This window comes from Apium graveolens, chromosome 5, assembly GCF_009905375.1.
Source record: "Apium graveolens cultivar Ventura chromosome 5, ASM990537v1, whole genome shotgun sequence".
Taxonomy (NCBI): domain Eukaryota; kingdom Viridiplantae; phylum Streptophyta; class Magnoliopsida; order Apiales; family Apiaceae; genus Apium; species Apium graveolens.
The window spans coordinates 9,527,529-9,542,344 of NC_133651.1; the positions used below are offsets into that span (position 1 = coordinate 9,527,529).

The 14,816-nt window shown below is 35.8% G+C and overlaps 1 long non-coding RNA gene across 1 annotated transcript; it reads right to left on the bottom strand.

The window, feature by feature from the left end:
• Positions 1-215: 215 nt before the first annotated feature.
• LOC141723339 (uncharacterized) lies at positions 216-1,515 on the bottom strand. Its single transcript, XR_012576240.1, has 4 exons — positions 1,368-1,515; positions 1,174-1,274; positions 676-822; positions 216-540 (listed from the first exon to the last, which is right to left on the bottom strand). It is a non-coding gene; the product is annotated as an uncharacterized LOC141723339 (long non-coding RNA).
• Between the last annotated feature and the right edge of the window lie 13,301 nt (positions 1,516-14,816).

Consider the following 14,816-nt stretch of genomic DNA (forward strand, 5'->3'; position numbering starts at 1 on the left):
ACAATGAGGCCTACATATGGGGTATCGATGCAACCTTTTGCAATGCTTTTTAGTATTTTTTGCAATGCTTTTTAGTATTTTTAGCAATGCTTTTTAGTGATTATTAGCAACACTATAAAGACCTATTGCAACGCTTTTACAAAAAAAAATTGTAGGAACTGTTTATAAATTAACATGCCATAAATAAGACCATTGTCTTAAAACTGGCACAATCCACAAATCATAAACATCAGTCCACCAACCACAACATCAGTTTCCCCATACTACCACTACCTTCACCATCACCATACTACCATTCTTATACCACTAATTGTCTACCAACCTTAAAATAAAAGCGGAAGTTTAAACAAGTTAAAGTTACAATTCAAAATCTAAACATTGTAGTACTGAGAAAAACAAAGTAGAACGAGAATGCTGCTAGAACACTTCTGACTAGGTAGAACCACCTCCAGTAATAGGAGGTGGTTTACCTACAGGCTGAAGAATTTCTTCCTCCAACTCAGCGCTTTCTATTTCTTCAAGTTCTGCTTCTAGTTCATCCTGCAACATAAAGAAGACATTCAGAAAAAAGAATACTTTCTGAATCAAAGGAACATTGATAAGCAGAAAAGAATGTATTCTAACTGGGACTACAAGAATCAAAAATAAAATTAGTGATATAGGTGAACAACATACCTCATCAAAATCAGCTGTTGCACCAATGGGAGTGGCTAGTACTTCTTGAATCTGTTTCATGTTTTCTGTTTGCTCGCTTATTTAATCCATAGTTTTATCTACATCATCCATATCAATTTGTTGTTTGAGCAACTTTTTCCTCTTCACCTACAACAAAAGATATTAGTTCGGCCACTAATTTAAATTAAGGGCCCATATCAATAAAAAGATATACTACCATAGAGTGTTTCTCTAGTATTAATATATTTTGATGTAATAACTATATATTCTGATGTAATATCATTTAAGAAACACAAATAGTGAAACACACACAAGTCTAGAGGTTTGTGGGACTTCCACAAATCCAGCCAGATTAAACTATAAGAAGCTAATCCAAATAGATTGAAATGAATGAAACCCAATCAGTTGTTCCGTTACTGTTACAATATATATCATAAACGATGAGTGCAAAAGTTAGGTGGAGGCTAAAAGTTACAGAAAAGAAAGCTAAGATCGTACCGTATGGACAGGTGTCCAGTGCTCACTTGCAAGTTCATAACCATTTGGATCCTCACCAGGAGGATGTAAAATTGAGATACAAAACTTTCCATTAGAATAAACTGCAATGATGGGATTAGTTTCAGATTCTTCCCGGACTTTATAAACTTATATATAAACCTCTATATATAAATACTACTAGACTACAGAGATACCGTTGGGATGCCACATCTCAGATGATAGTATTGTTGTTACTTATATTACAATATCCCCCCCTCGTGATTCAGAAGGCAAAACTTTGGAAGACGGAATCTGATAAAATGCCAACTTAAGCACAATATATTCTACGTATCCAAAATTTATACTAGCCAAATAACTGAGCACTTGCAAATTAGTCATAATTATGTCGTAAAACTATATATTAACACTCTATCTACAAATGATAAGTGGATTTATTATACGACTAAAGTGGTACTTATACTTTTGTATCATGTTCTTCCTTGTATAATGATCTGATCTACGTGATCACTAATTTTCTTATATTACTTGAGACTTAATAGTGACAGAACTGTTAGAGTTTTCAAACTCTCCCGTATGAAATAAGATATGCAGCAGCAAGAAACAAATGCCCTCAAATCCTGGATTCAAGGTTGACAAATAAAAGAATAGCAGCTTGGTCAAAAATAAATAGCTTGGTGTAAAGAAGCAGTAATATCAAGACAAGAAATAAGAGGCAGGTATCAAAAGATAGCTTGATTGTTAGGAGCATACAACGTATATACATGCATGTAGCAGCTAAGTATGCTCACAATAATAAAGAAAGTCAACTATGGTGTGCTGGACATAATAATAAGCAGCCTAATTTTAGCTGTTGGTGTAAAATCAAAAGGTGGTGAAACATGTGAACAAAAGAAACCACAGCAGCTCCTGGAATTAAGGTAGGCTATCTGTTGAATTCTGCAGATGCAAGGTTGGCCAGAAAACTAGGAAATAAATGAAATGTGATGTAAGACATGATGTGTATTTTAGTTTAATGTATATAAATAGCTTGAGCTGCTGTGTTGTATGAGGAAGTAGTGAAAGAATTAGAAAGATTAAAAAACAGAGCTGAAGCTCTATTCTGTGTAATAGAAAAAGGCTGTAGCCTATGTTGTTGTTCCTGTAGTGAAATCAAAAGTTGTAGCTTTACATCGTTGTGTTTTGTTTTTTCATTTGGACAAACAGGCGTGAGTATACAATTTATTATTCCAGCTTGTGTAAGTATTTTATAAGCCCAAGCTCATTCCGTTTCCAACAAGTGGCATCAGAGCTAAGGTTCCGTTCGTGAAAAATGGCGACGATGGTGCAACCAAATATTCCAAAATTGACGAGTATAAATTACGGGAACTGGAGTATTCAAATGAAGGTATTACTCGGTTCTTACGATAATTGGGATATTATCGAAAGCGGGTATGACGAGCCCACAGATGCAGCCGCTGAAGCAGCCCTGTCAATTGCTGAGAAGATGATTTTGAAAGAGACCCGGAAAAAAGATAAAAAGGCGTTATATACAATTATTCAAGGAGTTGATGAATCAACCTTTGAAAAAATTTCAAATGCAAAAACAGCAAAAGATGCGTGGGAGATTTTGCAGAAATCATTCCAAGGCGTGGAGAAAGTAAAAAAGGTGCGGCTCCAAGTTCTTCGTGGTGAGTTCGAAAATATTAAAATGAAGGCCTCAGAAAATATTGGTGAATATGTTACTCGTTTAAAAATAGTGACAAATGAGATGAAGAGAAATGGAGAAAGTCTCGATGATGTTCGGGTCATGGAAAAATTACTTCGTTCATTGATGAGAAAATTTGATTACGTGGTTACTTCTATCGAGGAGTCAAAAGATTTCTCCACAATTTCCATTGATGAGCTAGTTGGTTCACTTCAAGCGCATGAGCAGCGGATGAACCAGTATGATGATACAAGCCATTTAGAAAAGGCGTTGCAAAGTAAGGTGTCCATTGGTGAAAGTTCAAGCAGTAGCAGTTCTGGTCGTGGAAGAGGTGGCTTTAGAGGTTGCTACCGTGGTGGAAGAGGACGTGGAAGACAGTCCTTCAACAGAAGCCAGAACACTGAAGGTTATCGTCCATCTGACCGTGGTCAGAATTTTAGAGGACGAGGACGAGGAGGATTTCAACAAGGTGACAAGTCTCAATTTTAGTGCTATAATTGCAATAAATTTGGCCATTTCAGTTATGAATGTAGATCACCGAAAGTGGAAGAAAGAAGTCATTTTGCAGGAGCAAAAGAAGACAAAGATATTGGCACTGCTATGTTCCTCACTTATAATGGCAACGAGGAGAGAAAGAAAAATGTTTGGTATCTTGACTCTGGTGCAAGCAACCACATGACGGGCCATAAAGATTTATTTACGGAGATAGACGAGACCATCAGTGGAGAAGTTACGTTTGGTGATTCATCGAAGATTCCAGTCAAAGGTAAAGGTACAATATACCTGCTTTGAAAAGTAACATCATCAGTCTTGGCCAACTTGTGGAGAAAGAACATTATATACAGATGCAGGATAATTCTCTTGTCATCAGGAATCGGGATCAAGAATTAATTGCAGATGTGGAGATGTCAAAGAATCGTTTATTTACACTTGATATACAGACGAAGATGCAGAGGTGTTTGAAGACGGTCATTAAAATGACTCGTGGTTATGGCATTTAAGATATGGTCATCTTGGTTTTTCTGGTTTAAAATTGTTGTCAAAGACAAAGATGGTGGACGGCTTGCCAGAAATCAATGTACCAGAAAATATATGTGAAGCATGTGTTAAGGGGAAGCAACACAGACAAAGTTTTCCCGTTGGAAAATCATAGAGAGCCAGAAGGCCATTGGAGATTGTCCATACAGATATTGCTGGTCCATTTGATATTCCATCACTTGGAGGTATTAGGTATTACCTAACATTTATTGATGATTTCAGCAGAAAAAGTTGGGTGTATATCCTCAAATAAAAAGCGGAGGCTCTTGATAAATTCAAGGAGTTCAAAGCTTTGGCAGAAAAACAAAGTGGTCATTATTTGAAGGTACTCCGATCAGACAGAGGAGGCGAGTATACTTCAAATTTATTTAAAAGCTTCTGCAGAGCACATGGAATCAATCATCAGTTGACAGCGGCATATACGCCTCAACAAAATGGCGTTGCAGAAAGAAAGAATCGCACTATTCTTGACATGGCAAGGAGCATGGTCAAAGCAAAGCATATGCCGAGAACTTTCTAGGCTGAAGCCGTTCTATGTGCAGTTTATTTGTTGAATCGTTGTCCAACTAAAAGTGTCAGAAACAAAACTCCAAATGAAGCATGGAGTGGTAGCAAACCATCTGTTGGACATCTCAGAAATTTTGGGTGCATTGCATATGCACATGTTCCAGATCAGAAAAGGAAGAAGCTGGATGATAAAGGCGAGAAGTGCATCTTTACCGGATATGACAAAAGAAGCAAGGCGTACAGACTCTACAATCCCCTCACGAAGAAATTAATCATTTCTCGAGATGTTGAGTTCGATGAATCAGACTACTGGAAATGGAGCGACGAAGAAAGAAAAGTTGCAGGTCTGTTCTTTGATGATGATGATGATGACGGTAATAATTCCAACATTGAGGATGATGAAGATGATGATCCAACTCCTCCCCAAAGTCCAAATCAACAAACTCCTGCATCGACACCATCGACTGGAGGAAGCAGCAGTTCAGGGGGAGCGCCAAGGAAAATGCGGAGTTTGGATAATATATATGAAGCAACAAGTCCGGTATAAACTACCTTTGATTATTCATTGTTTTGCTTAATGGCTGAGTGTGATCCAGTTACATTTGAGGAAGCTTCTAAAGAAAGCAAATGGAATAAAGCCATGGATGAAGAAATTGGTGCAATCAAGAAGAATGACACTTGGGAGCTCACAGATCTTCCAGAAGGACACAAAGCAATTGGTGTCAAGTGGGTCTACAAGACAAAGACAAATCAGGATGGTGAAGTGGAAAAATACAAGGCGAGGCTAGTGGCTAAAGGCTACAAGCAGAGATATGGAATTGACTATGACGAGGTATTTGCTCCAGTTCCAAGAGTTGATACCATAAGACTGCTTACAGCAATTGCAGCTCAGAATCAGTGGAAGATTTATCAGATGGATGTCAAGTCTGCATTTCTGAATGGCTATCTTGAAGAAGAAGTCTATATCGAGCAACCACCAGGATATGTTCAGAAAGGCCAGAATAACAAAGTCTACAAATTGAAGAAGGCCTTGTATGGTTTAAAGCAAGCTCCGAGAGCATGGAACACAAGGGTTTATGAATATTTCCAGAAAAATGGTTTTGTGAAGAGTCCCTACGAGCATGCACTTTACACGAAAACAAATTCAGGGGGAGATATTATGATCGTGTGCTTATACGTGGATGACATGATTTTTACTGGAAACAACCCTGGTATGTTTGATGATTTTAAGAAAGTTATGACTAACGAATTTGAGATGACAGATATTGGTCAAATGTCGTACTTTCTTGGAGTCGAGGTAAAGCAAAGCAAAGACGGGATTTTTATGTCACAGAAAAAATATGCGGAACAGATTTTAAAGAAATTCAGAATGGAAGAATGCAAGCCAGTGAGCACGCCAGCTGAAGAAAGTATAAAGCTCAGAATTGATTCAACAAGGGAGTCGGTAAATTCGACATTGTTCAAAAGTTTGGTTGGAAGTCTGAGGTACCTAACTTTCACTCGTCCAGATATTATGTACGCAGTTGGACTGGTTAGTAGGTACATGGAGAAGCCGAAGCAAGATCATTTCATGGCAGCTAAAAGAATTTTGAGTTACATAAAAGGTACACTTGATCATGGTCTGTTTTACATGCATTCTCAAAATTCAAAATTAGTTGACTACTCAGACAGTGATTATGGCGGTGACTTGGATGACGGGAAAAGCACTTCGGGATATGCTTTGCATATCAGTTCAGCAATATTTTCATGGTCATCAAAGAAGCAACAGACAGTGGCTCTGTCAATATGTGAGGCGGAGTATATGGCAGCAGCAACATGCACATGTCAAGCTATGTGGCTAGGCTACATATTGGGCGAGTTAAATCTTGCAAAGGTTGATCCGGTTACTATTTACGTGGATAATAAATCTGCTATCTCACTCACGAAAAATCCAGTGTCACATAGTCGAAGCAAGCACATCAACATCAAATATCATTTCATTCGAGAGCAGGTGAATGACAAAATTGTGGAGTTGGTGCACTGCAGGACAGAAGACAATTTAGCGGACATATTTACGAAGCCATTGAAGCCGGAAGTGTTTCAGAAAATGAAACCAATGCTTGGAATGCAAAGTCGAGTTTGAAGGGGAGTGTTAGAGTTTTGAAACTCTCCCGTATGAAATAAGATATGCAGCAGCAAGAAACAAATGCCCTCAAATCCTGGATTCAAGGTTGACAAATAAAAGAATAGCAGCTTGGTCAAAAATAAACAGCTTGGTGTAAAGAAGCAGTAATATCAAGACAAGAAATAAGAGGCAGGTATCAAAAGATAGCTTGATTGTTAGGAGCATACAACGTATTTACATGCATGTAGCAGCTAAGTATGCTCACAATAATAAAGAAAGTCAACTGTGGTGTGCTGGACATAATAACAAGCAGCCTAATTTTAGCTGTTGGTGTAAAATCAAAAGGTGGTGAAACATGTGAACAAAAGAAACCACAGCAGCTCCTGGAATTAAGGTAGGCTATCTGTTGAATTCTGCAGATGCAAGGTTGGCCAGAAAACTAGGAAATAAATGAAATGTGATGTAAGGCATGATGTGTATTTTAGTTTAATGTATATAAATAGCTTGAGCTGCTGTGTTGTATGAGGAAGTAGTGAAAGAATTAGAAAGATTAAAAAACAGAGCTGAAGCTCTATTCTGTGTAATAGAAAAACGCTGTAGCCTATGTTGTTGTTCCTGTAGTGAAATCAAAAGTTGTAGCTTTACATCCCTGTGTTTTGTTTTTCATTTGGACAAACAGGCGTGAGTATACAATTTATTATTCCAACTTGTGTAAGTATTTTATAAGCCCAAGCTCATTCCGTTTCCAACAAGAACTAGATGCTATAATTTTCTTATATTACTTGAGACTTAATAGTGACAGAACAAGGTGCTATACCTGATCACAAATTGCTCAGGTTGTTGATCTGTCAAGGAAGTAGACTGAACAGTGTGTGAAGCAGCATTTGCTAGTCTAAAGTCCAGAGCATCACCACCCTGCCAAAATAAATGCTTTACTACCAGTACTTTGACTTAATTTTTTTGGTAAATGTCAATCACGGATATTTAAATTAATATAATTTATATATACACGCAATTTTCCATAACAGGGGTGCGAACCTTGAAATTTAAAATAATTATATATACACGCATCCTTCCTTTACAGGGGTGCAAACCTTGTAAATAGTGATCAGATATCTGTTAGAAAGAGTTCAGTTGTAAACTAGTATATGTTGCTTAAATGGATTGCTATAGCCATCCTTTCCATATTAGTTTCAAATAAGTAAAAGGGACGATATGTTTGTTACATGAGTTTTAACAAATAAACTCAATAAGTGTAGCCATTTTAGCATAACCACTGGACTACAAGTTCGAGTGTAGCAGCAAAATCACGTTCGTAGCCAAAATATATAAATACTAAAATCCATATTACCATTAGCATTGTGCTTGCTCTAGGAAAGGAGTTGTCATATAATAGCAGTGGTCTAAGTAATTAGCTCAACTGGTTTACAACTTACAAGAAGATTTCTGAAGTTTCCTTTGGTACTCGCCTGTGTGTGATTTTATATTTCCTTTGGTACCTTTTTCCGACCTCTCTGTTTCACTTTACAACCAGCAGCATTCTGATTATTATGAATTTCTAACTCAGTAAGAAGCATCAAGTGCACAAGGCAGGATGTATGAAATACATGAAAAGCCTGCAGGTGGAAGCATATTACAAAACAGAAAAGAATAAACAAGACGAAAAAACATGGTCATACTGCTAAAAAATATCATGGCAGAAATTTACCCCATTCACATTCCTGCTACTGCAGACGAGTCTACCGGTCTGCATGTTCATAAGAGTTGCCACATCTTTACCAGGGAGCACATTGTGCTGATAGATGTCACACATTCTTTCTGCAGCTACACGTTGATGTTTTCTAAGTTCTTTTCTCACAGTTTTGCTCGATATCAGCTTTCCTATCTGCAAAATCGATACAATATTAGCATTCCTCCAATAACCTTGTGGAAAAACTCTACAAAATTTCACTGGTCACCATGACTGTTTAAGAAGAAAGGTAAGCACAAACTGATGTATTATTATATCTGTTATATACAAAATTAGCTTCTCCGAAAGCTACACGATCAAAATATTCCCCAGCATGGTAGGTGGAAGCCCAAATTAAGGGATTTTGCTTCTCATCAACAAAACTCCTCATCATATGTCGAATTGAGTCTGTTGATATAACAGTTGTTATGCCCAGTCTACTACCCTGCAAAATGAATTTAAAGCTTAACAACTAGAAAAGATGACTTTATAACTTCAATTGACAGCCTAGATTTTATTATTTTTAAGCATGAGAAGACCTACTGTATCTATTAAGATATTCAATAAAAATATTGAATTACTAATAACAGACATAGAGTAGTACTGACGAAAATAAATCCAGCATTACCTCTGACAAAACTTTGGCTTAGAAAAACAGAACAGATTGGAAAAGAACAAAGGTGTCTGAGTCATAAACAAATTAATAAAACATTCGGCAAAAATTCAAAAACTAAAACAAGTGTACACAAATTAATAAGAGATCAACATTCATAAACTATAAATATACTAAATCTAAGATCACACTCCCAAATCAATCATATTACATACCCAAACAATAAAATGTAATATCTGGAGGTGTTATAAATAAAAAATGCGTAAAGGACATATAAAATGTAATATCTGAGTTGATGTTTCGTGTTTGTGACCTGGATTGTAATTTATTAAGCATTAGTAAAAAATAACCATTGTCAGTATGTTATGTTGCAATATGTTTGTTTTGCCATTTGAATATTTAGATTGTACCTCATAGTAGTTAGAATTGTCTTGCAACACAGCTTAGTTTGAGAATTCATTCCCATTCCAACTTTGCTTTCATTCCCAAACACTTCACTAAATTAATGGATGTTTCGCTAAGCAGTCGCTATTTTATGATTTGTACTCATTTGATCATACTTGTGCTAATACCTTGAACAAGTATATTTCGAGGAGATTATAAAAATACTGCCTTATCACTAGGCATTGTGATCTCATAGATAGGAACCGAGAAATGGTTATAATTTGGCACACATGTTGATATTGGAAATCAGAGCAAACAAGTTCACAGTCTGCTGATTATAATCAGGTAAGATAAACATGACCTTGGTGAAATTTGTTTGATATGTCCTATGATTTGATTCAGTTCACAGTAGTCATTCTATGTAATCAACCATTTAGATGTTGTTTGGGAGCACTTAGAATTACATGTACTCTGTCACAATCCTTGAAAAGGTTAGTATTTGACTCTTTAATGGATTATCTCAGGAGGGTCATGGAAGACAATCGAAAACTTGCAGTGGCTCGCCACAAGAGGCATAATGGAAGATCTGAGTTTATAGTTGCTCAATCAACAAAGGGGATTTTAGGTCCTGGTGATGATAGTTTTGTGGGAAGTGTCACTTCCAACCTCATAGGTTCCAAGTACAATATATGGGATCAGGTTCGATGTCCATTTTAGTACTATGCTGTTGAAGAGCTGGTTGATTGAAAACTATGGGTTCCAGCCACATGCCGTGTCAGAGCTCAATGAAAAAAGTTTATGGAAGGTGTTTGATACTGGGCTTTATGAGCAGTGTAGGAGGAAGTATGGAGCTATTTCATGAGTGTGTACTATAAGTGTAAGAAATGTAGGAAGACTGAGAAAGAGGTTCAGGAAGCCGAGCAAGCCTATCTTAAGAACGCTTATGCAGAAGTAGATATGTCAGTAGATTAATTTTTATGTAGGTTTTCTCGCTAAATCATATGAGATATGTCTCTGCTTTTATCATTTACTATTCGTCCAATGTTTGTAGTTCTTGCACATTTTTTGCTATTGTTGCTTAATTACTTACCGGAAATGAAATTAGACTTTGCCAGGGAGTTTTTGTTAACTTTGTGATTGCATTAGACTTTGACATATTTAGAATTTAAATTGGAAGCCGAACATGGCTGGAAACTGATAAATCAGAATTTGGCTATTCTGGAAATACAAACTTATGACAGTTGTTTATCACATATTCCGTCGTAAGTTACTAATTTACGACGTATAGTTGTGTCATAAATTTGTGTTTTATTTTATCAAAGATGGATCTCGTAAGAAAACATACGACGTTTCTTCCGTCATAAGTAACTAACATACGACATTATTATTCGTCATATATTGATAACTTACGATGGAATATTCCGTCGTAAGTAGATTTATTATTTTATTGAGAATGTGGGCCCCTGCTTCCCAACTTCCGACGCAATTTTATTTTGTGACGAAAAATTGAACTTACTACTCGAGCAAAAATGACGATTTTTTTCCGTCGTAAATGCCTCAATTATGACGATTTTAGTTCAAAAAAAACCGTCCTAAATGGCCTTATTTCTTGTAGTGATATTCTAGCTAGAGACTTGAAAATGTGTTGTACTGTGCTGCTGCTGGCACTTTTTTGTTGCCAAGTAGTCCAATTAAGTTTACATTTCTTTATTTTTGGTTAGTTTTTTCATCTTATTTGATTACTTTTATATTAAATTTATTATATTGGTATAGGTACGGGCCCGTATCTCGAAATTGACTAAAGAAAAATCTGCTGCACTTCCGCAGGGTAATAAACTTCGTTAGGAATTGGTGAGAATAACAACTCAACTAAGCTTTCTAACCTTTAATGTATCTGTTCTCTAGGCTATCTTCATGCAATAACTTTATGTAATCGGAGAAGTGGCAATCTCAAATTATAGGAGATTACTTAAAGATGATGGTAGAGGTGTTGTAGTGACACTAAATGAGACAATTTGTTTTTTCTGACGAGCGCGCTGGGTTAACTGTAAGTCTTTTTCTGGTTGATGTTTTCTTTCTAATTTTTTGATTATGGGGCAATACATTTTCCCAGCCGTGTATGTCGGGTTTTCTACTAATTTCATTTGGTTTGCTAGAAGTAGTCTTCTAATATATATGATTTTCTTTTAATTGGCTGTAAATGATTTCATTTACAATATTTTTTATAAGTTCACATCCATAATTGCTGATACAAGGTAAGTATTATCTTAGAACTGATCCCCTTCGTGAGGGAGCTAAGTGGCGTCGAACTTATGGGAAGGAGATATATTCTCCATTTTTATTAGCTTTCACTGAACATGTGAGATACATATAAATATATCATGTTCTCCTTTTTGCAAATATCTATGCAATTAATTGATGATTCACGTGCATGCATGATGGAGATACAGATCTCCTGTGAATAGTTAAAGTTTGCATGCTTAGTATATTTGATTATTTCAGTGCCCTGCGGATTTGGAACTGTGCTTTTAGGTGTTGCATTTTTGCACAATACCAGAGAGCCACCCCCATCTCCTTCAGGTTCTTGATACTACCAAGTATGCGCAAATAGTCTGATTAATTCCTAACTTACTAAATATGTGCAATTAGTCTGATTACTCCCTAACCTACTTTGATATGTTTTTGTTGTGAATAATATTTCTCCCGAGGATAGATATTTATAAGAAAAGGTGGTGAAGCAGAGAGAAATGATTATTTGGAGAAGCAAAAGCCAAGAATTTGTTATGGGAAGAAGGGGATCAACATAGCTGCAAAGTATTAATAACTTTCGTTATAGTTTGGATATGCTTGGAGTATTGTTAATTGATCAATCGTATTGTTGTAATTTTATATGGTGTTTGTAATATTTTGGATATGTATTGTAGATTTTAAATAGAACAAGTATTTCAAATTTTAAAATTAAATATTATATATGCCTATTAAAGTTTATTGTGTGTTTTATTTTAGTGTTAGATTACAAATGTTACTATTACTTAATTAAAAAGATGGGTGTTACAATTGATAGAACAGATTGTTACAATAAGTTACAATTGATCAATCTATTGTATTACTCATTTTGCGTTACATTTGGGCTTGTTAGTGTTATAGTAGGTGTCTATTGTAACATTTTCCTCTCTGTTACAATATATGAGCGAAGTGTTATATTAGGGTGTCTATGGTAATGCTCTTATACGTAACGCCCCCTGGTGTTACAACAGACCTATTGTAACACCATTTAGGCATTACAATAGTCCACTTAAGGCGTAGCGTGTGTTTGTTGGGTTGGTTAAATACCGAATTTTGCTTGCATTTTTCCTTTTCTTTGGTCTCTTCGTAATGGTCTTTTCTGCAGGTGAAGTCCGTGTGCAAGGGTGAAGATTTTAGCGGGGTTAATTGGATTTATTTTTCTGGTTGTCTGGTGCCCCGGAGAAGGTTTGTAGCTGGCACTACACCATAGAATGGCTATGGAAACCACAAAAATATATTGCCTTATGGGCTATTTCTGTTGCAGTAGAATTTATGGCAACAAATATATAAAATTTTGGTGTTGCATCCGGTGGTAATGCAATAGAGGTCCTATTGCAACATCTTAAGCAATATATTACAACAATAAAATATTATTGCAATAAACCATATACAGCAATAAAATGTATTTTACAGGAACTCGGTAAAATTATTGTAATAGCTGTTTTTGTCAGCTAAATAACCACCTTAAGGCAACATTAATTGGTCCAATTGCAATGAAATTTAAGGTTAAATTTGAAAATATTGTAACAATTTTGAACTAATTGCAATATTTTATAGCTGATGTAATTGTAAATGGCAACATATTTGGACACAATTGCAACATTATTTTTTAAAAAAAGCAGTAGGATTTGACTATAAATAAACTAAACCAGACATGTTTTATGCCACAAAACCAAACATCAATGTCATTTTATAACCATTAAAAACCATTCAAAAGGTTGTTCCAACATAATCATGCATATAATTGAGAATGTACATCAATACAAAAGGATAAATTACTACACTAAATTAACTAATTAACAAAACTAATAGTAGTAATCTTCATTTAGCTTCTTCGCTAAATGAGAAGCATTTATCTTGGTTCTGGATCAAAAGTTTCACAAGCTCAATTGGAGCAGCAACAGTTTTGGACACAAATGTAAAGACTCCATCCATGAGAAAATCGATGGCAAAACCTGCAATCCCTTTCTCAGCTGGTTCTTGAACAAATTTCACATATGAAGAATAAGCTAATGGAAGGTCCTGGGTGGCTGGGTATGTTCATTCCGTGGGGTACTGCAATCCTGCAACAGTATAATTCCCAAAGGAAAAATGGCTTCTCTGTGTAGAAAAGCTTTCATAGATACCCTTTACATCATGTGAAAGGCTGGAACCAAAATTGTATTGGGTACAAAATTTCTGATAAAAAGTTGGAAGTTGGTTCTACTCAGCCATTTCTACTGGCACAAATAAAATTCCTACAAAAAGCACAAGTTAGTCAGAATATATAAATTAAATGCTCCAAAAAAGGAGAAAAGTAGAAGCATTAGATATGCCCATTCAACACTTCTCAGATGCATTCATATTTAGCCCATTTCAAGGGAGAATTAAACTTCACTAAATTTGCATAATTTAGAAAGATTATTAACTTGAGATCGATATTAACTTGAATCTATCACTAAATTTAGAAAGATTATAAAGAAAAACTTATTAAAATGACAACTTTAGATAGAGCAAGATACACAGAGTAGCTCTTACGCTTTCAACTAAAATTTGCATAATTTATAAGGTATTGACAACTACAGATACTTGTTGCGACAGAAGTTAGAGATTAAATGACAAAATAAAAGTCAGCCATTGAATAAGAGATAAAATTGGATGTTAAAATAAGTATACCAAAAAAGATTTACAGAAAAGGCTAGCTAATTGATCTACATTAATAATTGAAACTTTATAAAGGGCCACTGGTAATAACTACTAATGCTATTTTCAGATTAGAAACATTCAGGGCCGCACCCATTCCTAAACAATTAATGATACAAAAGCATTAGCAAAACCATGCTCAGTTCAGGCTGCAACTTGAGCTCCCATTATATATATAGAACATGGTAAGATAAACACTTTTGTGCATGTGGATATACCACAGCTAAGAACACACACTTTATCAAGCGGAGCTTCCAGGTTGATCTCTGCAACACAGCCAGAGTGAACAACAGTGTAATGACTGAAGGTGAAAGTTCCAACAAAGTGATAGATAGGCTTGCCATCTTTCGAAAACCTTGGCATACCATCACTAAGCATCACACCTCTGTCCAAATTGATCCTTAGCAGATCACACAAATTGCTTTCGCTTGATTTACAATGACGGCACTCCCCACACTCGCCTGTAAACAGAGGTAACACTTTTTCTCCGAGTTTGAGGGCTGTAACACCATCTTCAACACTCTCTATGACTCTGGAGCCAACAATATAAATCAATAAAATTCGTTCAAGGATAAAATTATGCACACCATAAAGTCGAGGACATGTAAAATTAGAA